The sequence below is a fragment of the Mustela putorius genome, unplaced genomic scaffold (assembly GCF_011764305.1).
Source record: "Mustela putorius furo isolate JIRA1106 unplaced genomic scaffold, ASM1176430v1.1 tig00003834_pilon_pilon_pilon, whole genome shotgun sequence".
NCBI classification, from domain to species: domain Eukaryota; kingdom Metazoa; phylum Chordata; class Mammalia; order Carnivora; family Mustelidae; genus Mustela; species Mustela putorius.
In genome coordinates, this window is record NW_025421987.1 from 106,142,187 (window position 1) to 106,167,770 (window position 25,584).

Here is a 25,584-nt window from a genome sequence, read left to right on the forward strand (position 1 = left end):
GCAAGTACTGTGGTTCTGGAGGGGAACAGCAGCCTCCTTTCCACTGCCCCAGCCGGTGCTCCAGATAAGAGTGGCCTGGCAGCCCTGCTGAAGCCTCCCCTGGGCAAGTATGGTGGGGACTGAGGGGGCCGAAATTGCTCAGCCAGTGGAGTTCGCAGTGGGAATCCAGAAAAAACCAATATCCTATGACCAGACTGTTCTCCTCTGTACTACTCCTCTGTACTAGTCCTGTGTCCTGGCTGAGGACCATGGTATAACTCCTCAGGGCAAGGCAAGGAAGCCCTGAGAATAACTGAGGCTGAACTTCCCACCAACCCAGCCGGAGGAGAGCTCAGAGTTGAAATCCAGTTAACTAACCGGAAATCAAGAAATGCAGTATTTCTTGAACTCTTCCATCTCTGGACAGAAATTCATACCCAATGTAAGTCTACTAAATGAGAGGAGAACATGAGGGAGACGGAGTAGGAGGAGGACGAGGACCAGCAGCTTCCGGGGAAGTGGCAGCTCTAAGGGAGAGAGCGATGAGCCGAGAGGTGGGAGGGCCCTGGATGGGGCCGCGATTGACTTGTGGTGACAGGAAGCTTTGACGGGAAGTTTTTGAGAGCACAGAGGGCAGAAAGTGAGGGGCTAAGAAGACAATGGGAAGGGAAACTTGAGTAGACTTTGGTGGAGAAGCTTGTTAGTGGCCAGAAGAGAAGACTTAAATTTGTTTGGTTTGGTTTTGCTTCGGGCTGGGAGCCTCTTGAGGTTGGGGGGGGGGGTGTGTGGCATTTCAGTCCTGAGGGAGACAGAGAAGGAGGAGAGTCTGGATAAGAAGAGGGGACCGCTGGTGGAGGGAGGCGCCTGAGCTTATGGCAGCCAGGATATCCTGCAGAAGGGAGGGCTCCCTCTGTGAGGAGATGGTGTTCACCCCTGGGCCTGCAGGAAGGAGAACTGCATAGTTCCCTGTGGAGTGACCCTTGAAGTATGGAGAGGTTACTGAGGAAGCACATGGTGGATGGCCTTGATTCTCGTAAAAAACATACATAGAGATCAATGTCTGCCCATTAGAGACTTGAGAATAATAGAAATATTTAAGTTCTGCACAGAGAAGAACCCAATATGAAATCATTAAGGCTGGATATAAATACAATCATAAAAGGTTACTGTTTTGATTGCATACTCTATGGCAGGTGCTGTCCTATGCCTCCTACATGATAATTCAATTCATTAGTACAATTCTCATACATTCTTACTATCCTTACCCCCACTTTTTGATGAGGAAACTGAAGCTTAGAGAGGTTAACTAATATAACCTCATCAAATAACATCACCTTGCAGGCATCGACTAAGGAAATAACAGAGCTAGGGTTTTAACCAGGACACCAAACTCAGCCTTAATCATTTGAAACACAGCACTACAAAGCCCTGAGTTGAATTGAAAGAACCATGTCATAGAATGCTCTCCAAGAGCTTGGAGTCAGGAAAATGGCTGGACGCTATGGCGGAAACTGGTTTAAGAAGTCTCTAAAACCAGCTGAATGAAGATGTGAGTGTGGTGGTGCCCAAGCTGTTCAAGGAGAGACCTGACAGTCTGGCAGAATAAAGAATGTGAAGGAATGAAAGCACCGGAGACCAGGGCCAAAGGTAGATTTCAGAGTTCATGGGTATGCAGGTGGCGTCTGAAGCCGTGAGACCGATAAGCTCACCCGGAGCCAGAGTTCGGAGTGTGGGGAAGAAGGGACCTGGGATCAGGTCTGGAGGATTCCCAGTATGAAGGAGTCAACAAAGGAGGGGAGACTTGCAAAGGTGACAGAACAAATGTTGGCAGGAAATCGGGGAGCGGGGCACTGGTGTGTAACCAGAGCAAAGGGAATGGAGTGGGTATCAGGAAGTAGGGAGCATCCAACAGGGCTCGTGAGAACCTGTCAGGTGAGTGAGACGAGGACCCAAATGTGCCCATAAAATATGGAGCATGGAGGTCTCTGCGGGCTTAAGCAAGAGCTGTTCCAGTGGAATGATGGTGTCTAAAGGCAGCTGGGAGTAGGTTGAAGAAGACGGAGAAGTGTAAGGAGTAAGCAAGAAGCCACCTTTCCCTGGGGTTTGGTATCAAGGGTAAAGAGGGATGAGGCAGTAGCTGGAGGGGTATGTAAGGTTGAGAGAAGGCAGAGTCGGAGTGGAAAAGACTATGGGTATTTAAAGATTATTTATTTATTTATTTGACAGAGAGGCAGCTGGAGAGAGAGAGGGAGCACAAGCACGGGGAGTAAGAGAGGGAGAAACAGGCTTTCTACCGAGCAGGGAGCCCGACCAGTTCCCTGGGATCATGATCTGAGCAGAAGGCAGATGCTTAACAGAGCCCCCCAGGCACCCCAAGACCATGGGTATTTAAAGTGGGTGTTTTTCCTTGGGAGAAATCCATTTGAGAGAGAACTTGAGAAAGGAGGGCTTATGGATAAGTTACCTCTCCTGATAAGTCAGGAGAAGATGGGTCTTAAGCCATGTGGACAAACTAGCCTTTGTTGGTGGGAGGGAGAAAAGGCCAGGGAACAGGAGGGAAGGGGTGGGCTTGTGTGCTTGGTGGTGGGCGAGAGTTCTGGGGAACAGACTCAATGTTCCCTGTGAAATAGGATGTAGGGTTGTGAGCCAAAAGTGAGGCAAGAAGTGAGGGCGTCAGAGGTTTGAGGAGGGCATCCCTCCCTCAGAGCTGATGAGAGGAAAGTAGCGTGCTTGCCGGGCGGTGTTGGGAGTCCATCTGAGAATAGTTACCAGGAATACATGGTGAAATTGATCTGCCTAGTGGTACTTTCTTTCTTTCTTTCAAATATTTTATTTATTTATTTGACAGAGATCATAAGCAGGCAGAGAGGCAGGCAGAGAGAGAGGAAGAGAAGCAGGCTCCCTGCTAGGCAGAAAGCCCGATGTGGGACTCGATTCCAGGACCCTGGGGTTATGACCTGAGCCGAAAGCAGAGGACTTAGCCCACTGAGCCACCAAGGCGCCCCATGCCTAGTGGTACTTTCTTAAAAAACTCAGCAGCTTGCACTCTGTCTCAGGAGTCCTGGAGAGCTGGTGCTTTCACAGCTGGCTTTTTGCCAGATGGTTGGGCTATAAAGCCAGAGAGACAGAAGAAGAGAGCGTCTTGACCAAAGTGTTATGAGTGATGGGCCATGAGCTCGAAGTTTGGTAAAAAGGAGAATGAGAGAAGCTAGCAAATGGATGGGCACAGAGTAAAGGGAGTTAATTATCTGAAGGTTCCAGTGAGATTCTAAAACCACTGGAGAGAAGCTGATCAAGCTAACTGGAGAGGAAATTGAGACCTGTGTAGAAAAGGAATCATGATGACAAGATTTAAGCGGTTTGGGGAGTAAGTGACCAATGTGGAATAAGGAAGAAGGTCACTGGGGAGGAGGAGGTCAAGAGACTGAGAGGTCAGAGTACTGGAACGGCATCCATAAGGACCCTGGAGTCACGTGACTCCTGGGCCAGAGTCATCTATGAATGAGGATGGCAGGGAGATGGTGGCCCTGAGCCAGGGAAGAAGGTGGTATAGCCAATAGCCCTGGAAAGGATACGCTTATGCCTGCAATGCCACAATTTGAGATTCCGTTTTTTTTTTTTTTTTTTTAAGAAAGAGAGAGAGAGCACACGTGAGGGGTGCGGAATGGGGGAGGGCACAGGGAGAGGGAGAGAGAGAATCTTAAGCAGGCTCTATCCCTAAGCATCGCAGAGCCCCACACAGGACTCCATCTCACATCCCTGAGATCGTGACCTGAGCCAAAATCAAGATTCCAACGCTGAACAGACGGAGCCACTCAGGCACCCCTGAGATTCTGTTTCTGACTTAAGATGTCACCCCCTAGAAGCTGCAAAGATTCCGAGGAGGGGTAATACACCGAGCCTTGTGAATCATTTACTCTCTGGTATAAATGAGTTTCTCAGTAGTTCGCAGAGAACGCTTTTTGGCCAGGAGAACTAAAAAGGCATATGGAGTGAGAGGAAATGGCTAAGCCTAGAAAATGTCATCACAGTCAATCCCAGGAAGCAACACAGGGCACTTGGCTCAGTGCAGCACAGAAGTTGTAGTCAGGCAGGTGGAGCTCCGTTGGCTCCCCACAGCCCTGTGAGCAAGCAGGGGGCACCGTGGGACTTAATTCAGGCTTCCAGCTCCTTGGAGTTGTGTGAAACTTAGTTGGACAACTAAGACAAACCACAATTTGCCCCAGTAAAGGTCATTTCTAGGCTGCTGTCTGCCAACCCCGCTGCCACGGGTGCAGAGCGGTGGATTTTCTAATTGGAGAGGGAGGACTGTACAGACTTAGCTAGTAAATTATAGGCCCCCCCGCCATTACGGGAAGCAGATCATATCTGTATATTTTGAGAAACAGATCATATTGTACTTGGAGGCCCATGTATTATCCATCAGTCCATCTATCCCAAACCAAACATAGATCAATTTCTATATGCAAGGCTTTTGGTGAAAAGTATGCAGAGATATGAGTAAGACCTGATTCCATTCTTCAAAGAGATCATCAGCTGGGCAAGAGACAGAAAGGTTAGATAAATAAAGAAATAAAATGCTGTTTGGTAAATTCCGTAACACTGATAAAATAGCTAGAGAACATAGTAGAAGAAGTAACTATCTTTGCATACAATTTTTATTTTCTAAATCAGAATACAGGCAAACTAAACTAAAACATTGGTCAGAAATGTCCTAAAAGAGTCAATGCCTGTTTGGGTAGGGAACAAGACATAGGTGTCTTCTCAAAATTGCTAAAAATAAAGAAGGTTTCAGAAGGTCCTAGTACCAGGACAACTGCCCTGTTGTTGGTATGAATGGGATGTGTTTTGCTGAGGTTTTGAGTTGAAGAATATTCTAAACAAATAGCAGAAGCATTTTGTGAGTGTGCATACCTATACAATGAGGAGAATCCAAGTGGTTTTCCTCCTGCTTAGGCAGGTGTCAGAGCATCCTTGAGGCTGATAGGGAAGGGATCCCAGAAATAGCTCTGTACTCCATCCTTGGGACATAGAGCCCAAGATCTCAGCAACACCTAAACACCTAGAAGCTTTCTCCTTTGTGTGACTTTCTCTTTCATGTTTCTAAGAGCATGTTTTCAGCTTGAGGTCACAGCACAAGGATATGTGGCCACACCTGTAATAACTAAAAATGATTCACATGCCCACCTCTCAACAATAGTTTCAGAGTTATTTCTATTATGATACGATGCTCACTCATACTTGAATCCTTTTCCAGGGACATAGAAGGGGATGGATTTACAGCTCTGAAGGCAATTCTGCATGACCCATGACCCATCACCTGTCTTATTTCTAACACATCTTTCCTCCCGTGAGGACCATTACTGTCGACACGCGTCAAGGGTGACACAGGGAAAGTTCCACTGGGGGACTGGAGGGGTTCCATGGTGTCTCTTCTGCAGGTATAAATAGTGGATATTGCAGTGAAGTCCTATGATCTAGTCATTCATGATTCTTCTATAAAAAGACAAGTTTAAAAAAATGATATGCACTAATTAACTTTACTCTGTAGGAGGTGAATAAGTTCAAGGTTTCAATGGGGTCTAGAAAGAAATAGAACAGTGAGGCACGGCTTGGAGGCTTCTGAGTGGGAGCTGTCATTAATTGCTGCTTGACCTGAGGTTTCCTCTTACCCTCCAGAAATCCTTTAAACACTCTTTTCAGCTCCTGCCTGTCCACGAACTTCTGGCCTCCAGATCCTTTTGGCTTAGCTTTTGCTTGGGGTCCCTGCTTCCTTATATCTCTTCAAGTCCATTTAAGAGACAATTGACTTTTTCTTGCCTTTCCTTTTGTGGTCAGAGCACAAAGAAAATGAAAAGCCGTTGTGGTTCACAGTCTGGTTCCCTTCCAATCAGGTTGCGGTTACCTGATGACTGAGTCACTGACACAGGAAGTCTCTGCTCACTGCCCTCTGCCCAACTCCCTCCACTACCCTGCCCTGCCTTTTCTGGTGAATAGCCCCTGCTCAGACCCGCTGAAGACTGTCTGAGCCCTGGAGCCTTCAGGGAATGGGATCAGACTGCCTTCCTTCTTCTGACAGCCCTTTTCTTAAAGAAGCCAAACTCTTTTGGCCTTTCCAAAATTTAAAAAATAGCTTAAATATGCCAGAGCATGTGTTCAGTGAGCTTCATAGTACTTTTCATATATCCAAGTTACTAATTTTCGGGGACCTGCCAACATTTCCATTTTAAGCTTGTAAGATTAGAAAGAATAATTTGAAAATATGTCAAAACTTTACATTTCTTGTATAGGCCCTGCGTGCGGATCGACTCGGGGTGGGCTTTGTGGTTTTTGGCAATTTCCTTTTTTCCCCATGGGGTGCCACCCTTTGTCCATTCACTGGAGCATCAGGGGTGGTGTCTAGCACAAGCTCAGAGCAGTGTGCATTATTTTAGTGAAGTAGTAGCTGCAGAGAGAATGGAAGATGGGAAAACTATGAAACCATGGACTAAAATCCGATGTTACTTGCAGTTACATTGCATTCGAGAAACCTCGATAGCTGATACTGAGCATTGTAAGAGGAGTCAGGCAGTGACTCTGTGGTGCAGTCCACAGAAGAAGACATGAGCCCCTGGCTCAGTTTCCCCTTGTCCCCCCATTCATCATGTTTTCCCCGTAACACACATATTCACACCCTTTTGCACCCTTAAGGCACACCCTCATCTCTACCCACCTCCTGACACACACATACATACACCCTGTCACAACCACAGCATACTCTTACATCTACAAATACAACCACACACGGGTGCACACTCAGACACTCAAACACACATATTAACACGCACACATACACACCTTCTCAGAAGTGTGCTCCAGAGGGCAGGGTGTTGACCTTGAGCAGCAAAGCAGGGGAGACGACCCTAAATAGAAATGAGAAGATTTGGTTGGCTGTATGACCTTGGGCAGACCTTTCCCCTGACCAGGGCTTCAGGGTCCCTACCTGAAAATTAGGGGCTTGAACCGTGGAACGCTGAAGTTGGCTCCCAATCTCCATGCCAGCAGGAAGAGCGTCTCTTTTTCACAAGATGCATTCCCACCACTCCTGCACTGAGGGCTTCTCGGAAACCAAAGAAGAAGCTGAAATGATTAATGAAGGAAGAGAGATGAATCCATTTCAGTCTTTCCAGTTAATGATTTTGTAACCTGCTGAGCTGGTCTGGCATCTTCAGACCTGCTATTTCAGGTGTTTTTTGTTGGTCTTTTCCAGGCTTCCAAATGACTCCCCTTGACGTGGCACCCGTCTGTACTTTCACTCCCTGGCCGGCTGGAGTGGCACTGGAGGCCATTTGAGCTGGCAAGGCTGCCACTCTGGCTGCAAACACCAGCAAAGCGAGTCACTCTGGGGCACTGACCTTAAAGAGAGAGACATTGGTGACTGCTTCTTAGCGGTGTCTCTAATGGCCCAAGATGCACACAGTCGCTACCCCTTTTCCATCACTTTGCCACAGGCAGTGCACATTCACACCTATTAATTACATCATTTGGTTCTTACAAGAGCTCTAAAAAGAAGAGAGTTCAAATATTCTTATTGCAATTTTTGATAAAAGGTTAAGTGACTTGCCTTATGGTCACAGCTAATGAGGAGCAGAGGTGTGGCTGCACGTGGTTTTTCCTGATTGACAGACCCCGGGCCTTTCCTGGGGCTTTTTATCTATCACCTCTTGAGAATATGGATGTCTGAGACTCACCCCGGGAGTGAAGGGGCTCACGGTGTCAGGATGGGGGATGGGAAGCTAGCTGGTTAGCTGGAGCCCCTGGGGGGGTCTGCCATACCCCAGATTCAGACATATGTCATCCAGATGGTGGGCCAGGATTGGTGGGAAAAGGAAGCTGGGAGGTGTGGCAGGGACCATGCATTTATAATGCTGATGCCTGACTTGGAATTCTGAGGGACACTAGACTCCCTCTGGTTGCTCTCAGTTTCAGTCCTTTGATCATGAGGAAAAGGAAGCCTGGGCTAGCCCCTCACCCACCCCCAACACACAGAGGTACCCAAGTATTAGCTCAGGAAGATAGTATTTGGGAAAGCACTTGTTATACACTTGAAAGTTTGTATTAGTTAGCGTTTGTTGTGGTAACAAAGATCCCCAGTTTATCAGGGGTCTAGAAACATCAACCACGTATTTCTTAGTGACTTTACATGAGAGTGCCAGTTGGTGTAGTTTTGGCTGGAGTCTGCTGTGCTGGATTGAGCTGGGCTCCACATTCAGGCTGAAGAGGTTAGCTACTCTCAGGCTGGTTCTCAGGATAGGGGGTAGGATCAAATTGGGCAGGGCCAAATATCCCCCAAGAATAGTTAAACTCTTGCTCAGACAAGACCTATATCACATCCACACTCTCATTTCATTAGCCAAACAAGCCTCTTGCCCAAACCTAAAATCAGCGTGGTAGGGAATTATATACTGTGCCTATAGGGAACCATGGCTTGGGTAGGGAGGGAGTAAGTAATCATCAACACATAATACAGCCTAGCATAGGGTGTAACTATATTGCTCACACTTACAGAATCATGAGCTTCGACTCCAATGGTTGAGTTAAGCTCTCCTTTGTCTGATTGGGCAATTATCTTCCAGCCTGAGTGGCTTCAATGCATGAAGCAGACCCCAGCAGATGCCCATCAGAGATGCATGAGCCTTCCCCACAATGCCATAGACAAGAAGTTCACTTCTCCAGCTGCCTTGCCTCCTTTTCCATAATGATAACAGCAACCAGCATATCAGGAACACATCAGTCTCTTTATTTTACTTTCTCCATGGAAGCAGCCCCAGTGCTAGCATACTGGGTAGTGGAGCAGCACGAGAGGTAAACAGTCCTGGAATTCTAATCCTGGCTCTGCTACCTATTAGCTACGTGACCCCCATATCAGTTATTTAACTTTACTGAGCCTTACTTCATCAGTGCTAAAAGTGGGATGATAATATCTTCTTTGGGGGACTCTTGGGAAGATTAGAGCCAAAATGTTCACATTGCCTACAATAGTCTGTGCACAGTCCTTGAATAGCATCTACTTTCAGAATTACCTATATTCTAAATTTGATCACTTTTTATCAACCTCACTGTAACATCCTTTGCTAGTTAGATGAATACTAACTGCTGCAATAAATAAGCCTCTTAATTTCAGAGGTTTCACATAATCAAAGCTATTTCCTCCACATATTAGAGTTTAACAAAGGTTTTTATGACTGGCAAGAGGCTTTCCTCCCTGGAAGCTTCAGGATCCCAGGACACTTCCATGCCACTGCCCCTCTATCCCCTAAGTCTTCAGGTACCACTCCTGGAACAGATGGGCAAAGCGAAGGAGGAGACAACATACTGCTTCCTAACCACCTGGGCCCAGAAATGAAGCACATCATTTCTATGTCTATTTCATTGGCAAGAAGAAAGAAAAAGAAGAAAATGGCCACTCTCAATGCAAAACAGACTGAGAAATGTAGCCTCCTTGTGAACCAAGGAAGAATAACTTCCAGGTGGTCTGTGGCATACCCCATCTCTCCCTCAGATCACTGAAAATGGTCCCCTGAGCCCATTCTCACCAGGAGAGGCTCTCTCCACACTAGAGCCAAGAAGCGTCTTGTAAAGTGTGAATTACTTAGTGTGCGTTCCTATTCAACACCCTTCACATCTTCCTTTGCTCCTAGGATGAAATCTGGAGTCCAGTCATGGTCAGCAAGAAATTGCAGGAAATGGCCCCTGCCTATCTCCCTGGTCTCATCTGTTATTCTGCCTTTTACTCACCCCACTGCAGCCCTAGAGACCATCTTTCTGTTTTGGAACATGCTGGACTTATTAATAACTTTAATCCTTTGTACTTGCTGTCCCCATGGCCTGTGACAATCTTCCTACCTTTGATTTCATTTAGTTCTCTGCTAAAATACTGGCTCCCTGGAGAGACCTTGTTTGACCACTCGATGATGATCAAGGGTCAAAAATGTTTGACACTCATCTTTTTAAAAATGTTTATTGGGACGTATTAGAAATAAAAAAAAACAATAGAAATGATAAGATGAACATGTGAACCACCATCCACCTTTATCAAGACTTAACGTATATGAGTTTGTTAAAATGAAGATCATTTGAAGTCTGTTTTAACTGGGATCCAGTAACAATGTGGTAAGTGCCAAGTAACCTCACATTCCAAAGCAAGGTGATAAAGTTAGCTGATCACCCACTGGAAGCTTTTTTTTTTTTTTTTTTCTTAATTTAAAAAAAATTTTTTACCCACTTGCAGCTTTAAAAAAGGAGAAGTCTGGAGAGGTTGGAAGAGGGAATTTCTATGGCAAGAGTGGTTGGAGTAGTGTGGCATGTCCCCTTGTCTGTCTGTGGGAGAAAGAGGAGAATGTTTTCATCTCCCCTTCACCTAAGAGATGGAGCCATTAGAAGAACCACTAAGAGCTTCTGTCCTGTGTCTCCTAGAGTGGGAAGACATTCTGGGATGGAGAAGCCTGAAGAGAAAACCTGGCTCAGAGCTGAGGACTGTATAGTGGGGAGAGGTCTTCTCTAGTGTAAGCTGCTAGACAGCAGGGTAAGAGTGACATTTTCCCTATCAGGGGATGATCTGAGGAAGGAAGCAAGTGTGCGCCCTGCTCAAGGTCCTCTCTCTCTTCCCATGTACACGTGGCCACAGAGAGAGAAGGCAACTGTCTTTCAAGACGGGAAGCAAGTTCTCATCAGGAACCAAATCGGCTGACACCTTGGACTTTGCAGCCTCCAGACTGTGAGAAATAAATGTCTGTTTTTTAAGCCCCTGCTCCCCTACCCCGGTCTGTAGCATTTTGTTATAATAACCCAGATGTTATAAAACCAATTAAAACAATAAGTGGTAGTAAGGACTGGGGAGCTACCATCACAAATACCTAGAAATGCAGCTTGGGAATTGGGTTGATGGGCAGAAGCTAGGAGAGTTTTGAGGTGCATGCCAGTGAGAGCTCAGAAAGAAAAGAGGAAAGCTGTAGAGAAAGCCTCTATCTTCTAAAAGACTACATAAAGAATTATGTACAGAATGTTGGTAGAAATATGGGCAACGAAGGCCATCCTGATGAGGGCTCAGACAGAGATGAGTAATATGTTACTAGACAATAGAGCAAAGGCCATCCTTGTTGTAGAGTGGTAAAGAACTCAGGTGGATTCTGTTTGTGTTCTTGTGTTTGTGGCAGATAGAACTTGTGACCAGTAAAATTGGATATTTAGCTAAGGAGGTTTTTTTGTTTTTGTTTTTGTTTTTGTTTTTCATTTTGTTTTAGGTAGGCTCTATGCCCCACATAGAGCTCAATGCAGGGCTTGAACTCATGGCTCCAAGATCAAGACCTGAGCTGAAATCAAGAGTCAGACACTTAGCTGACTAAGCCACCCAGGCTTAGCTGAGGAGATTTCTAAACAAAGTATTAATGGAGAGGTTTGGTTTCTCCTGATTGCCTATAGTGAAGTACAAGAAGATAGAAATAAATTGAAGAAGGAATGTTTGATGAAATAAAACCACAAGGAAGCTTGATAACTAAATCTTGGTTAAAGAATTTAAGAAACAAGATTTAAAAATAAAGGAACCAGACCTTAAATATTTAGAAAATTCTCAGTCTATCCATACGGGGGGGAAAAAAAGTGAGAAAGCATGTTTGGAAGAGAACACCAAGCATGTGGCTAACCGATAACGAGATTAGTGTGAGTGTGAACCAAGGACCTAATCAGTCATCTCAACAGAAGCCAGGAGTAGAGACAGGATTTTACCTGCAGAAATACTGCAAGCTGGAACGAAAAGAAATGGAAAATAAATGAAATGAAATGAAATGAAATGAAATGAAATGAAGGCAGATTGTAAACATGTGTGTTTTTCCAGGAAAAGGAAGAAAGACACCAAAGGTCATTGGGAGATCATCATAGCTGCCATTCCCACCACAGGCTCAGGGGATGGGGCTAGTTCTGACTATGTTTCAAAGGGTGGGGCCACCTCTCTGGCTTGGAGGGCTAGTAACTCAGGGGCAAAGTTATCACAGAGAGCTGTGTGAACAGTAGCCCATGAAGCTGAAGGGATAGGGCCATCTTACTAAGCTGTAGGGGGGCTTCTGTCACCCCAGGGCCTAGAGGGCAGAGCATTAAACCTAAGAGAATTATTCTCAAGCCTTAAGATCTCATGGAATATGCTTTGCTAACTCTAGGATTTGCTTGGACCTGTCACCCTTTTCTCCTTCCTATTTCTCCCGTTTAGCTTATCCTATACCTGTTCCATCATTGCATTTTGGAAACACATAACTTGTTTAGTTTTATAGATTCACAGACAGAGAAGAATTTACCTCAGGATGGATTTTACTTCAAGTGTAACCCATATATGACTTAGATGACATTTAATAAGATCTCAGAGTTTGGAGTTCATGCTAGAATGAGTTATGACTTTGGGGCTGTTGGGATAGAATGTATGTACTTTGTGTGGAGGAAGGACATGAATTTTGGGGGATCAGGGGCAGAAATGTGGTGTTCTGAATGTTTGTGTACTGCCCAGATTCATATGTTGAAGCCCTCACTCAAATGTGATTGTTTTAGGAGATGAGGCCTTTGGGAGATCATTAGGTTTGCCTGAGGTCATGAGGATGGAATTCTCATGATGGGATTAGTTCTCTTATGAAAAGAAACCAAAGAGTTCTCTCTGTCTCTCTCTCTACCATACAAAGACACAAGAATAGGACAGCTGTCTGGCATCCAGACTGTGGAGATTCACAGCCTCCAGAACTGTGTTGTTTAAGCTGGCCAGCCTATGGTATTTTGTTATGGCAGCCTGAACAAATTAAGACAGGACCAATTGGTCAGAATCAGGAAGCACATGTTATAGCTTTGCTATAAATACCCTTTATCAGGTTGAAGAATTGCCCTTCATTTTGAATTTTGTTGTGAGTCTTCATTATAAATAGGAAAATCAGGAAACAAACTGTTATTTATATTCAGGTAGAAAACTACTCAGAAACAAAAAAGAATAAGCTACTTATAACTACAAAAACATGAATGAAGCCCAAAAACATTGAGGAAAACATGACAGACTCGAAAGAGTACCTACCACACAATCTCATTTTTATGTAGCTTAAGAATAGGCAAAGCTAAGCTATGGTGATGAAAACTGAATAGTGAATCCCTGTGAATGGGGGAAAGGGGGAGTTGATCAGAAAGAGGCATGAAGAAACTCTAAGAAGTCACAGAAATGTTCTCTACTTTGTTTCTTCTTCTGAAACCACAATTATACACATGTTAGGGTAGAGAAAGCCAAAGGAGGACTCCTTCGGGCTAAACTGTTTTGGTGCCTTTTCACCCAGTTCCACCTGTGCCTTTAAGGAGCCTATATACCTCAGGTCTCCATCCCAGTGATGAAGGGTCTCATTTCTAAGTCAACAAAGAGTTACTTTTCAGAATTCATTACAGGGGTAAAGACTCAAAATGTGGCCATCCATTTGTCTCTCTACCCCATGGAGAAACTGCAGTATAATGAAAAGTCTTTATGCCACAAAAGTATCCTGACCCTGATAGGGTCAGATGCATTGGCAAACTTTTCAGATGCCTAACCAAGCAAAGGGAGTCATTAGGCAGGGGAGGTTACAGGTTCTGTCCACTTGGACAACCACCTTGCTTTCCTCTTTCAAAATCTAATCTCATCTAGGTCAATAAAAGTGTGTTTGTACATAATTTCATAGTTTGAAAAGTAGTTTTCCTTATGGTTTAAATAAGCTAGTATTGACAGCGTAAGCATAAAATATCTTTAATTTTACAGATGAGGAAGGTGAGGATCAGAGTGCATCTTGAGTGCTGAGCACCTTAAAAACTTTATCTCCTTGACTTATCAAAAGGCCTGTAGAATGTGAAGCTTCCCCAGCCTGCTCACTGGGGGTAAGCTGGTTCCTTCTTGAGTATAACACAAAAATCTACCACTTTTCTTCACACCACAACTCCTTGGAGTCATAGGGTTAGTAAACAATTTTGACTAAACCTAAGAGTAAGATCTTTCTTACTCAAATATTCTTTTCCTCCTTTTTTTCTTTCCACTTTCCCCACTTGTATATTTATTAAGCAAATAACAGTATAAGAATATAGAAAAGGAAGAAAGAGAGGAGGAAAGAAAAACGAAGAAGTAAATTTATGTATCAATCACCCTAAATCAACTATTTTAATTTTCCTAAGTCTCCTTTGAGTCTTTATCCAAATAGCTTCATATTTTATGTTTCTTTGATCATACCCCAGGTATCACCCTGGATTCAGCATTCTTCTCCTGATGTCACATCATGAAAATTTTCCCATATTATTGGAGACCCTTGAGGTAACCATGCTCAGGGGATGTAGATTGCTCTTGTAGTACCCCTAAGCTTTCCTGCCTCCCCAAACTCTGCCACCCCACAGACTCCCCCAGCTGCACTTCAAGAAGAGGGCCCCATGTCCCTCTGCATGCTTAGAAAGAAATGTTACGCTGAGGGCGCCTGAGTGGCTCAGTGGTTAAGCTGCTGCCTTCGGCTCAGGTCATGATCTCGGAGTCCTGGGATCGAGTCCCACATCGGGCTCTCTGCTCAGCGGGGAGCCTGCTTCCTCCTCTCTCTCTGCCTGCCTCTCTGCCTACTTTCGATCTCTCTCTGTCAAATAAATAAATAAATAAATCTTTAAAAAAAAAAAAAGAAATGTTACGCTGAGAAGTCACTTTTTTTAAAAACTCAAACTTGACCATCTTAAACTATCATGCATGCTGTGCCAGCAGTGATTTTTAAGGACTGCTCATCAACAGGTGCATCTATGTAAATCCCTACTTAAAACTGCTATATTGAAGTCCAGGAGAAGGTGGAGGGAAACAACTCTTTAATGCCTTCATTTGCCCAGGCATTCAGAGGGATGGCAATTTCATTTAAGGGAAATTTTCAGCAGGAATCAATTTTTCTAAATCAAATACAGGTCACTGATTGTTAAGGCAACCATGGGTACACTAATGGTGCTATTTATAGTTTGCTTAATACGTATACATAATAAGAGAAAATTATTTACAGAGATGATGAATTTAATCCTGGGAGTGAAGCAGATTTACAGCCTGGAAAATGTAATTGCTTTTTGATATCAATTAAAGGACTGTTTCCAAAATCAATAAGAATTTTAAAGAATAGCATGAGCCTGAATGAATGATAAGTAACTTGGAAGCAATTTTAAAATCTTAGCAGTGAACAATTCTCTTGAGCCCCATGAAGGACTTTATGGGCCTTTGAGGAATAAGGTAAGATTTTTTTTAAACTTCCATTGATTCAAAATGAAAGCAAAACTTGCACACACCACTGAACTGCCACTTGTATCGCTACATAAAGCCATGTTGAACATGGAGCTCCGGGAGTGATGAATCAGAGCGAATGAGAGAGCTTGGGAGTGGGTGCCTCATAAGTTGGAGCCAGACAAAGAAACACCTGCCAAGCCCAGAGTGGGTAGCCCCTCAGCTCCAGATATGGGGAGTGGAGGAGGCAGAGTCTAAGAGATGCCAGAGGATGAAAGGCATACAAATCCATCCCTCCACAGACATCTGTTATGCATCTACTTGGTGAAAGCACCTTGATAGTTGCTGAAGAGACACAGATGAATAAGAAAGGGTCATGTCTTTGAGGGGTTTGTCAGACCAGAGGAAAAAGCAGATGTGCAAAGAGCAATAGGGCAATATAACGTTTGTTGCCATTTATGGAGAACTTACTATGGGACAGGCAATGCCCCAAGCCTTTGACAGGCACTGTCTTATTTGATTCTCACCTGGAAACCCCATTTTTTTTTTAAATGAGGCCAAAGAGTTATATAATCTGCCCAAGTTCATCTAGCTAGCTAGTGCAAGAGCTGGAAATCAAATCCAAGCATTGCACATTTGTTAAAGTTGCCAACACTGTTTCCAGTTTGAGTCATGGAGTTTGAGCCATGGACCTTTGGTCCTATGGTGACAAGGTAATGGCCACAACGCCAAAGAGAGCCCCATAAGTGTAAATGCCCAGAGCTGTGCAGCTGGCTAGGAGGAAGACTCACTTTACCTGGGGAAGGTAGGGAGTCTCAGCCAGCTAGATTTCCCAAGGTAATCACCAATTCTTCAAGGGCACATGGGCTTACAAGAAATGTAGGGAAGGATGCTTTACAAGAAATGTAGGGAAGGATGTTTTACAAGAACAGAATTGTAGCATATTCAAGAAGGCAAATGTGGGCCACAATGTAGTCCTGCTATTTGCAAAAAACTTCCTTAGGTCATCTCAAACACTAGGTGTCATTGCTGTTTTTGATGATTCCTGTGGTGTTTGCCTGTGACAAAATCAGTTGGCAAGTGATCACTGATTGTATAACCCGAAGAGTGCTTGCTTCTTTACTGAGCCCTAGCTTAGGAATCTGATGATTCTGGAGTATAAGTTCTGTCACTTCTTCACTGGGTAACAGTGGGAAATTTGCTCAATTTTGCTGAATCTCAGTTTCCCTATTTGTAAAATGAGAATGTAACATCAGTTCTAATATTTGTCATGAGGCATTATATACAATCCTGAATCCAAAGCGAATGATACAAGGCTTGGCACAGAATAAAGCTAAATAATTCTAAGTATCTGCATCTATATTAATATCTGTGTCCATATGTATATTTATCTTTTAATACTTGTCCCCAAAGAACATGAGTCCAAGTTGACATGACAAAATTAAGTACCATATTATCTACTGATACAGAGAATCACAGGACTGTACAGACTTAGAACTAAGGGACCCCCAAGAGAAATTTTCTTGGAAGATTGTTTCATGCTTCTGGATGTTGTCTGATCCTCAGCTAAGCAGGCTTTCCAACACACCACATTTTAGGGTCTAGCATCACACCCAGTTCCAGTGAAAAATTGTAAACAATAAGCAGAAGATACACACATGACCCAGTTAGGTTCTAGCACATGGAATCAGCATGTAAAAGCTTGAATTTTGGGTCCATTACCAACTACCTGCAGAAGCTTGTATAACCTAGTAAACGTTGTTGTGCCTTAGTTACTTTAATTTTGAAATGGAAGTAATAATTACAACTACCTCTTCAGATTCTGGGGAGGGGTAAAAGAGAACATTTGCATATCTTCTAGGGCAATGGTTAATCCATAGTGCATCCAAAAAATGTCCATTAATATTAATATCAAAGCACTGGTAAGTTGCAATAAACAGCTGAATTCTTCCAATCGGTCATCAAAATAATGAGTATGGCCTGACCAACATAGATAAAAATTATGTGGGCAGTGGTCTGGAATTTTCAGCCAAAGGGTTTAATCTGTATTGTTTTCCACATGGGCTTGTAGAACAGAACTTCCATTGATCCAGAACAAATTTAAGTAAGCTTTATTGGTACAGAAATTGATCTTATGGAGTGCTGGCTTGTCTCCCATTACAATGTTACCAGGAAGAAATCAACATCTTCTTGGGATGGGGGAGGTATAGAAGGATCAATCCTAAAATAGCTGAAAAGAAAACCCAAGAAGCAAATTCTTCTGGAGAGATCCTCATTTGTCTGAGAGTTGACAAACCAAAGGGTTAAGTGATTGGATTCCAGAAGCACTGTGGGCAAGTCATCTTGCTTTGTTTTGCCTCAGATATTCCATTTGTGAAATGGGGATTAATTATATTACATGACTCAGAAGTTTGTTGTAGATTAAATACATGCCCATGTAAGCTTTTGGAAGCTAATAAATGCTGAATACTCATCAGATATTATTGTGGTACACAGACCAAGTGCAGTAAGCTTAAAAGTAGCTCCATGGGGGGTAGGGATGCAAGAGATGGGAATTCTCTTCTTCATTTCTGATTTATCTCACTATTCCAATAACATCATTTTTGTTGTTGTTGTTAGTCCCTTGCAGGAGACATTTACTGAGGGCCATCTGTGGGCCCAGCAGGGTCCATAATTCCAAAGGGGACCCACAAGGAGGAACAAGAATTAGAGGCATCATCACCTCCAAGGAGTGGGCCGTCTGAAAGGAAGACACTTCCGTGCAGTGTGTACTTGTCCAGTTTAGATACTTGGTATTGGACTAGCTCAAGCGAAGAGAAAGCAGGAGTTAGATAGACATTCTGCTCTAAGTAACAATCCAGGATGGCGGGAGGGCATTCCAGGTAAGAGGACATCAAATGCAAAGTCAGAGAGGCATGGCATAGTGTGCTAAGCTGGGCAGTACTGTATAGAGACCATGCTGGCTGGTACAAGGGTCAAACTTAGGGACTGCTATAGATAATGTTGTTAGCTGGGCAGATTCAACCAGTGCCTATGGTAGGGCCATACTGCTTGTTTAAGTACTGAAATCTGCCCATGTACTGTCATCAGTCTTGAACAATGAGCCCCATCCCACAGGAGTCCCCCAAACCCAGAACTAAAGATTAATGTCCAGTTCTATTTGGGGGCCTCCAGAGTCACCTGGCTTTAACACTATGGCCAGTGATCAATTTTGATTAGTCCATGGAATATCACCCTGATTATCCGTGCACAGAGGACCTCGAGGTGTAGACTTATTCTGGATGACCTTATTCTGGAGACCACAGAGACTCACTGGTAGTCTACTGTCCTAAAAAAATTCCCTTTGTCGTGCAAGGGCATAATGGAACTCCTGCTGCAAGGACGTTTATCTCATCCAGAGTATGGCAGGCATTTGCTCTTTCCCACGGGTTTCCCCACAGGTTATCTGATGTCCACACTGAGGTCCCCACACAAACACAAGACAACAGAGCTGCTTGCCTGTCATGCCCCTGATCCCACTTTTGTCACTGTGATGGCTGAGCAGTCACCTCTTCCATACTTTAGGAAGGATATTGGTCATCGCTTTGGATCTGTCTCTGTCTTTTGCTTTCCCCAGTGCTGATAGTTGGTTTGTCCTTTAATTCTTTTACAATAATTTCTTGTGTGTGTCTCCTCAACTTCAGGACCACCCATCTCCCTGACAGGTCCCCTACAAAGCTCTTGATCAGTTAGCACACCACCTGTGGCTGAATCTCCTCTTAGCCTCTGACACTTTGATCTTGTCTTCCAAGGCAGAGAATGAGTGTCTAGGGGCAGGAGGGAGGGGTTTGGGGGGCACTCAGGGAGGGAATACTGCTGCTGGCTAGTCCTAAGTTGACACATCTGTTGATGAGGAGGACAGTTCTGAGGAAGCACTGATGCCCTAGAGCATACCATGGGTCAAGTGGGAAAGTTTCCTTGAGGACAAATTGGAAATTGATTCCTGCTGCATTTAAATTGAAAGAGGGAGATTCTTCTTATTTTCTTGAAATAAGTCTGGGGTATTTTTATCAAGGAGGTTGATTATATTGGAATTTTTGATTGATTCAGAAACATAGTTATTTCAATTAAGAAATGTAAAAAATACATTGTATAAAACAATCATTTTCCTAAGTTGTGTTTAAACATATTATAGAATTCTTTGTCCTCTTCTCTGTAGTTGGTTATTGAGCACAATCTGGATCTCCCAGATGCTTGATTTGCTTCTTTCTCAGACTCAGAACACACAAATGGTACTTTCTCTTTTCTCTCCAGCCCTTCAGAGTCCAAGAGTTTGAAGAAGTCCAAGGTAGACTTTTCTGAAAAATCCTCTGAAGAACCACTAAAAGAATAACCAGAAACCATCTCCCAGATAAACAGATGACCCAGGAGGAAGATGAGAATGAGTCACAGATTTGTCTTTTTGTTTATCATAACTGAAGTTTTTGGACTATATCATTTTCTCCTTGTGGGCTCAGTCATCTTCCAACCCAATTCCCATACCTGAACTCTGTCTCAGCCTTTACAAGCATTTTTAGCTACTCTTCCCATATGGCTCTCATTTTTTCCTATATATTACCCGTCAAATTACCCCAGGTCATTTCCAAACTCCTTGAGGTATTGGAAGCTCTATCCCACCAAGGGACCCAAAGAAATGGTCACACATCCTTCTTGACAATTTGTTCTTTGACATTTACATTGAGGGGAAACGGTCCTTGTTGAGGGGAATTCAACCCAAGGAGATTGGTTCTATATGTTCAACCACAATGGACAGTGAAAGGTAAGATTTTCTTTTCTGTTGCAATTGTATTGTGACCGTCTTTGTGTAAATGGATGACTGAGGGTACAGTTCTACACATCTATTGCCTTGGAAAGCCACCATCAGTAATCTGGACAGGGACCAAAGAGACAGAAGAGTGGTCCAGCGGACAGTCTGCCCTGGCAGAGGAAGGGAGGCAGGGTAGTAGCACATGGGAGCACTAGAACCCTGAGGTCAACCTGCCTGCACTTGAATCCTGATTCTGCCCTTGATTTTCTGAGTAAAACTGGCAATGTTTCTAGATGTTCTTTCACTTCATTATAAGCATTTATTGCTGAATAGTATTCCAGGGAATGCTAACTAACCAACTGTTGTTATCCTTTTCATGTATGGAGGATCAGCGGTGATAAGAGCTTTCATTACTAAATTGGGGATATTCTTTCTTTTAGGATTTTGGCTTGATCTCTGTAGTTAGACTTGGTTGGTTCTGTTGAACTTTTCAAAGACCAACTTTTCATTCTACTCATTTTCTTTACTCTCTCTACTTTGGGTCTACTTTTCTCTTTTTCTAGTTTTTTAAGTTGAGACTCTGAGTAATTGATTTTGCATTTTCCTTTCCAAGTACAGCTTTACCTAGAATCAATTTTGATGTGTTGCATTTCTGTAGTGTATGCTGCGGATCTCCTGCCTCTTTAAGGCCACGTCTTAAAAGCTGAAATCTAAAACGGAGGTATTGCTGCACGCCAAAGTGATTTTGGAATGGGACCATTCCCTGAACTTAAAAACAAAACAAAACAAAAAACCCTGATTCAGAGGACTGAATTCAGTGACTATTATTTCCTTGACCCTTGAATTATCTTTTTCCTTGAAAAGATAATTGTATCTTTTTTGAGAGAAAGAATTCTGTAATTGTTTAACGCATGCTTCAGTTGTTGACTCTCTAGCCCAAGTTGGGTGAAAATCCCGTCTTGAATCGTCCGTTACCTCCCTTCTAACTAAAAAGAATGATAGGGATCAGCTCTGCCAGGGTCTCCTGAATGCACGTTTCCAGCTCAGCTGTTAATTGACTTTGTTTTTCATGGTGCCGATCTGGCTACTTCCTGGGCCACTTTGCTGTATTAAATGGGATGTACATGGACTCCAGGAGTCAGTATGTGCTAGCAGAGAATGATGCAAAGTGGAGCCAAGAGGCAGCACAATTTTCTGAGTAGAGAAGATATAAAGTAGGGGAAATCACCTGGGGCCAAAAGTCAGCATCTGGGTTTTATCACTCTGCCTAATACAGAGATGTGACAGCGAGTCCTTGCTTCCCTCTGAGTCCATCCTGCCAAGAGCACGGGCTGTGTGGCCCTCAGAGTGTAGTGTGGCTGTGGAAGCCCCTTAGAGGCTATACTGAGCCAGGGTGACTATTTTCTGGCCCGGTTCTGCTTTAACCTCCCTACGTCTTGGTCCCTATTTGTCTGGCAGGTCTTGCTTTTTCCAGGTGCACACAGGCCCCATATTCAGAAGAGCCTGCACTTGGTTTCATGTTCTGCTATTGCTGTCTTGAAATTCTTAATAACTTTTAGTAAGGGGTCCTGTGTTTTCATTTAGTGCAGGGTCCCACAAATTCTGCAACAGATCCTGTTTACCTGGAAGGCTCCATGAGGTCAAGGTAGTGGTTTGACAAGTAAAAGGGACACACACAGCGAGGTTCCAGGGGTAAATTTCATAAGCGGTCACAGATAAACCGGGTCCAATTCAGGATGACATGTCACGTTTCTGTGCCTCCCTAAAACTTCCAGACGCACCTCTCCCGCCCCCATACCACCTTGTAAGGAGAATTTTTGGAAGGCTGGATCATATTTTGCCGGATATTCTTTACCATACACCTGCCCCAACAACTCCCCCAGTGCTCATTCACATCCAGCAACCCAAGAATCAACAGCATCCATATGGTGCATCCTCTATAAATGAAAGCTCTTTTAATTAGTGATGGGACACCTCAAATAATTTCAGCAGATGCTTCCATTTCATGCAAACAGGCACATGTCTTTGCAATTGGGCAATATTGTTCTAATTATATCATAGCCTGCAGCCCAACTGGGTATGTCTCTTAGACAGTCTTTCCGAGGGAGAGAACGTGGGTTGGAGGAGATCTATTTTATTCACTCTCCCACCCCCGACCACACACACTATATCTCCTTGCAATATTTAATTTTTGTTAACTGTTTTTTGTTTTGTTTTGTTTTTACTATTTTGATTTGCAAGTGCTTTCAACAGTCCGGAAAGGAGGAACGGGAAGGACCTAATTATTTGGCACAAGAATGGGAGAGTAGAGAAGGCTCTAGGATTTTCCTCCTATTTATAATTTCCTTAAAAAGAACAGGTCTTTTTCTTCAAGGAGGCTGCAGAGCAGACGTGTGACGCAGAGATTGCTTTCACTCTCCCCCGGTACCCTGGGATTCCATGGCAGAGATGACAGGGCTGTTTGCTATAATTAAAGCTCCCCTAGGAGAGATGGGAGAGAGTGTGGTCTCTGAACAGACTGGGTTTGTATCTGGAGGTGTCAGCATGGTTCTACGTAGCTCTTGGCAAACGGTGTGAGAAGGATCTGTGGGCTTGCTGTGTTTGGGAAAGTGTGTTGTCTGGGTCCAATTGAGGCTGGTTATGGTTGTTCACCAGATATTTCTAGCTCATTCACCACCTTTTGAGCACATAATAGCACCATGCTTCTGTCCTTCTTTGAGGGCTTCTCTATGGGGCTCCATGTACTTCTATATCTCCCTCCATATGGGGCTGAGTGATTTACTTTGGGCAATGAACTATGAGTGAGTATGAACTGTGCTCCTTCCAGGTAGAAGACTTCAAGAACCTGACTTCCTTCCCATTGCTGTGGTGATCATGGAAGCACAAGTCAAGATGAAGCTTCTATCACCATGGGTCAGAGTGTCTAATCTGAGTAGAACCTTCCCATGGGCCCAAGACAATTTTGTCATGTGATGTCACAGAGATTTTGAAGTTGCTTGCTGGTGCAGCAAAACCTGGCCTAACCTGACTCATAGGATAGTGGGTAGAGCTAGCCCAGGTTCCCTTTCTGAGGAGTTCTCCCAGGTCACTTTGAGCTGAGGAAAGGGGGGGTCCCCAGAGGAACAGTTTGGGGCTGGCAATACCAAAATAAGCAAGAGAGGGCCTGTTAGTAAACATCCATTTTAGGAACACTTCTCTCCCAGTCTGGTACATAGGAATAGCCAACCGTGAGGCTTTGGGGCTATTTTAGGCAAGGAAGAACAGCTGATTCTGGAGCAGGGAGACACAAATAGGATGACTCATGCCAAGTGGAGGAACAGGTTGAATGAAGCTGCGGTTGGGGCTCCTTCAGGAGAACCCAAAGTCTCCTGGCAGACCTGCCAGCTTTGTCCTCTCTGCTGACCAAGAGCAGGTCCTATCCTTTGCGCTGTGTCCTGGCACTCAGGCCAGCCTGTGTTGAGGTGCTGCAAAGAACACATGGGAGATCAACCCAGGTGTCCCATCTTGTTGGGGTGTCCTGATTGGGGCCTCGCTTGTTTCCCCTCCCTCTTGGCTGTGTAAGTCTGTGATTCCTTGGTGAATAGTCTTACCAATCTGCCCGACTCATTTGTTTTCCTGGTCATCCTCTGATGACCCGAGTGCCTAGAGCAGGCTCAAGGTTGGCAGTTCCCATTCCTGCCTCACCTTAGCTGTTGTTTCTTTGGGAACTACCATTAAGGAAGCCTCTACTTGTTGAAAACATGGTCTAGGCTTCAAATGACCAGTGGAAGTGTTTGAATATTTCTCCATCTGTAAGTTGGGGAGCTTGTGAAGACCTACAATATTCCCTGAGTGCCTCAAGTTTTTTTTTTTTTTTTTTTTTTAACTGAAGCAGGATATAAACAAAAAGGAAAGAAAATAAGAAGGAAAGCAAGCTTTTTATTTCAAACCTCTTCCACGAAACACTTCAATCTGCTTTATTACTGAGATAGTGAAAGTAATGGGGTTAAATTTAGATAAAAGCAAGGAGACACGGTAACTTTTATTTTAAGCAGCACAAAGCATATTTAAAGAGGTGTCCCTGGGTACATGCTCCAGGCTGAGTCGCACCAAGCCTGAAGGGTTTCTTATTCTGCCCGTTGACAATGGAAGGCTAAGAGAATGTGGCCTGCTCTGCAGGCGGCAACCCCAGCGTCGGATCCAGATCTGTACCTTCTCCAAGCTGACTGAGGTGTAGACATCACCTGCTGTAGAAAAGAGCCCAGAAGCCTCCTTCAGTCTTGCTTAGAGGCAGGGGCTGGGTGGGGTCACCTCTCCAGGGATCTTCCAGCTGGGAAGGATAATGCATAATTAGCATAGAAAGAAAAAAAAGAGAACAAAATATGAAGCTATAGGAATTTAAACTTCCCTGCATCTCCTACTTGAGATGGAACTCAAAGGAGAGAAGTTGGAGCAATACCCAAGCAATTAAAAATATCTGATACGGGTACCGTCTGAACATAAATGCTAGTAGTTTTAGGACATCATCACCAGTGAGATCACTTTGCACTTGGACTCTCACTGTCTGCGGCAGGGCGTGTGTGTGTGTGTGTATGACAGACAAATGTATTTTGGATCTGAGGTTAGGGCTGTGCTGGAAATAGGCATGGCTTCTGGAGGGATGTGGCTGGGGAGGGGGTTCTGGATCTTCAGAGGTGCAGACCTCAGTTTGGATTTTGGAAGAAGTGGACATTAAGTAGCAGAGCTGGGAGGGTAGCATTCCTGGTGGGCTGAAGCCCTGGTAGGGAAGCAGCAGAAGGGGAGGGTGGAGAGGGCCAGATATCAGTTGTATAGGACAGAATATGCCAGGAAGGGAGTGTGGGTTTCCTCCTGAAGCTGAGGGAAGATGGGGAAAGATTTTAAATATGGTTAGTTGGAGGTATCTTTCTCTATTCTTGAATAAAGAGTATCTAGAGGGCAGTGATATTGGACAAGACAATGAGCAGGTGAGAGATGACCAAATGGGAGGGCCTGGGAAGCAGGAACAGAATCTGGGCTGTCCAGGATGAGGGATAAGCACATCCCTCTGCTTTTGCCCTTTCTCAGGGAAGAGGCATGCCCGAGAAGCAAGCTTGCCACTGTCTGGCCTGGACATGCTTCCCCATGACAAATGCATCTGAGGGTCTGTCTGGGATTCAGGGCAGCAGCAACTATGCTGCTGGAAGTTGGGGCACTGTCAGTCTGCTCGCTCTCTGAGCAGTCAGTGGCTTATGCTCAGTGCAGAGGCAGCTCTCACCTGTGTCCCCAACAGGGCCTCCCAGCTCCGGGCTCTGGGCTTCAGCCCAGTGTCACAACAGTCATTCTGTATTCTGGAGGGTCCCCCCACTCAACTCCAGTGTGCTGGGTCAGCCGCCCAGAGGAAGCAACAAAGGGTGGAACTGAAGCGGGGCCAAGAAACTGGGTTCCCATCCTGATAGACCACAACTGTCTCTGGTTCTGACTTTCCATTTCCAGGAAATGAGGAGCTCAGCCTAATGATCTCTGGAAGTTCTTCCGGTACAGCAGTTCTCAAGCTGTAGCACACGTGAGGATCTCCTTGGGCTTGTTA

The 25,584-nt window shown here is 44.4% G+C and overlaps 1 long non-coding RNA gene across 1 annotated transcript; it reads left to right on the forward strand.

The window, feature by feature from the left end:
• Positions 1–19,968, forward strand: LOC101671358. Its single transcript, XR_200189.2, has 3 exons — positions 1–421; positions 17,852–18,114; positions 19,526–19,968. It is a non-coding gene; the product is annotated as an uncharacterized LOC101671358 (long non-coding RNA).
• Positions 19,969–25,584: the final 5,616 nt, after the last annotated feature.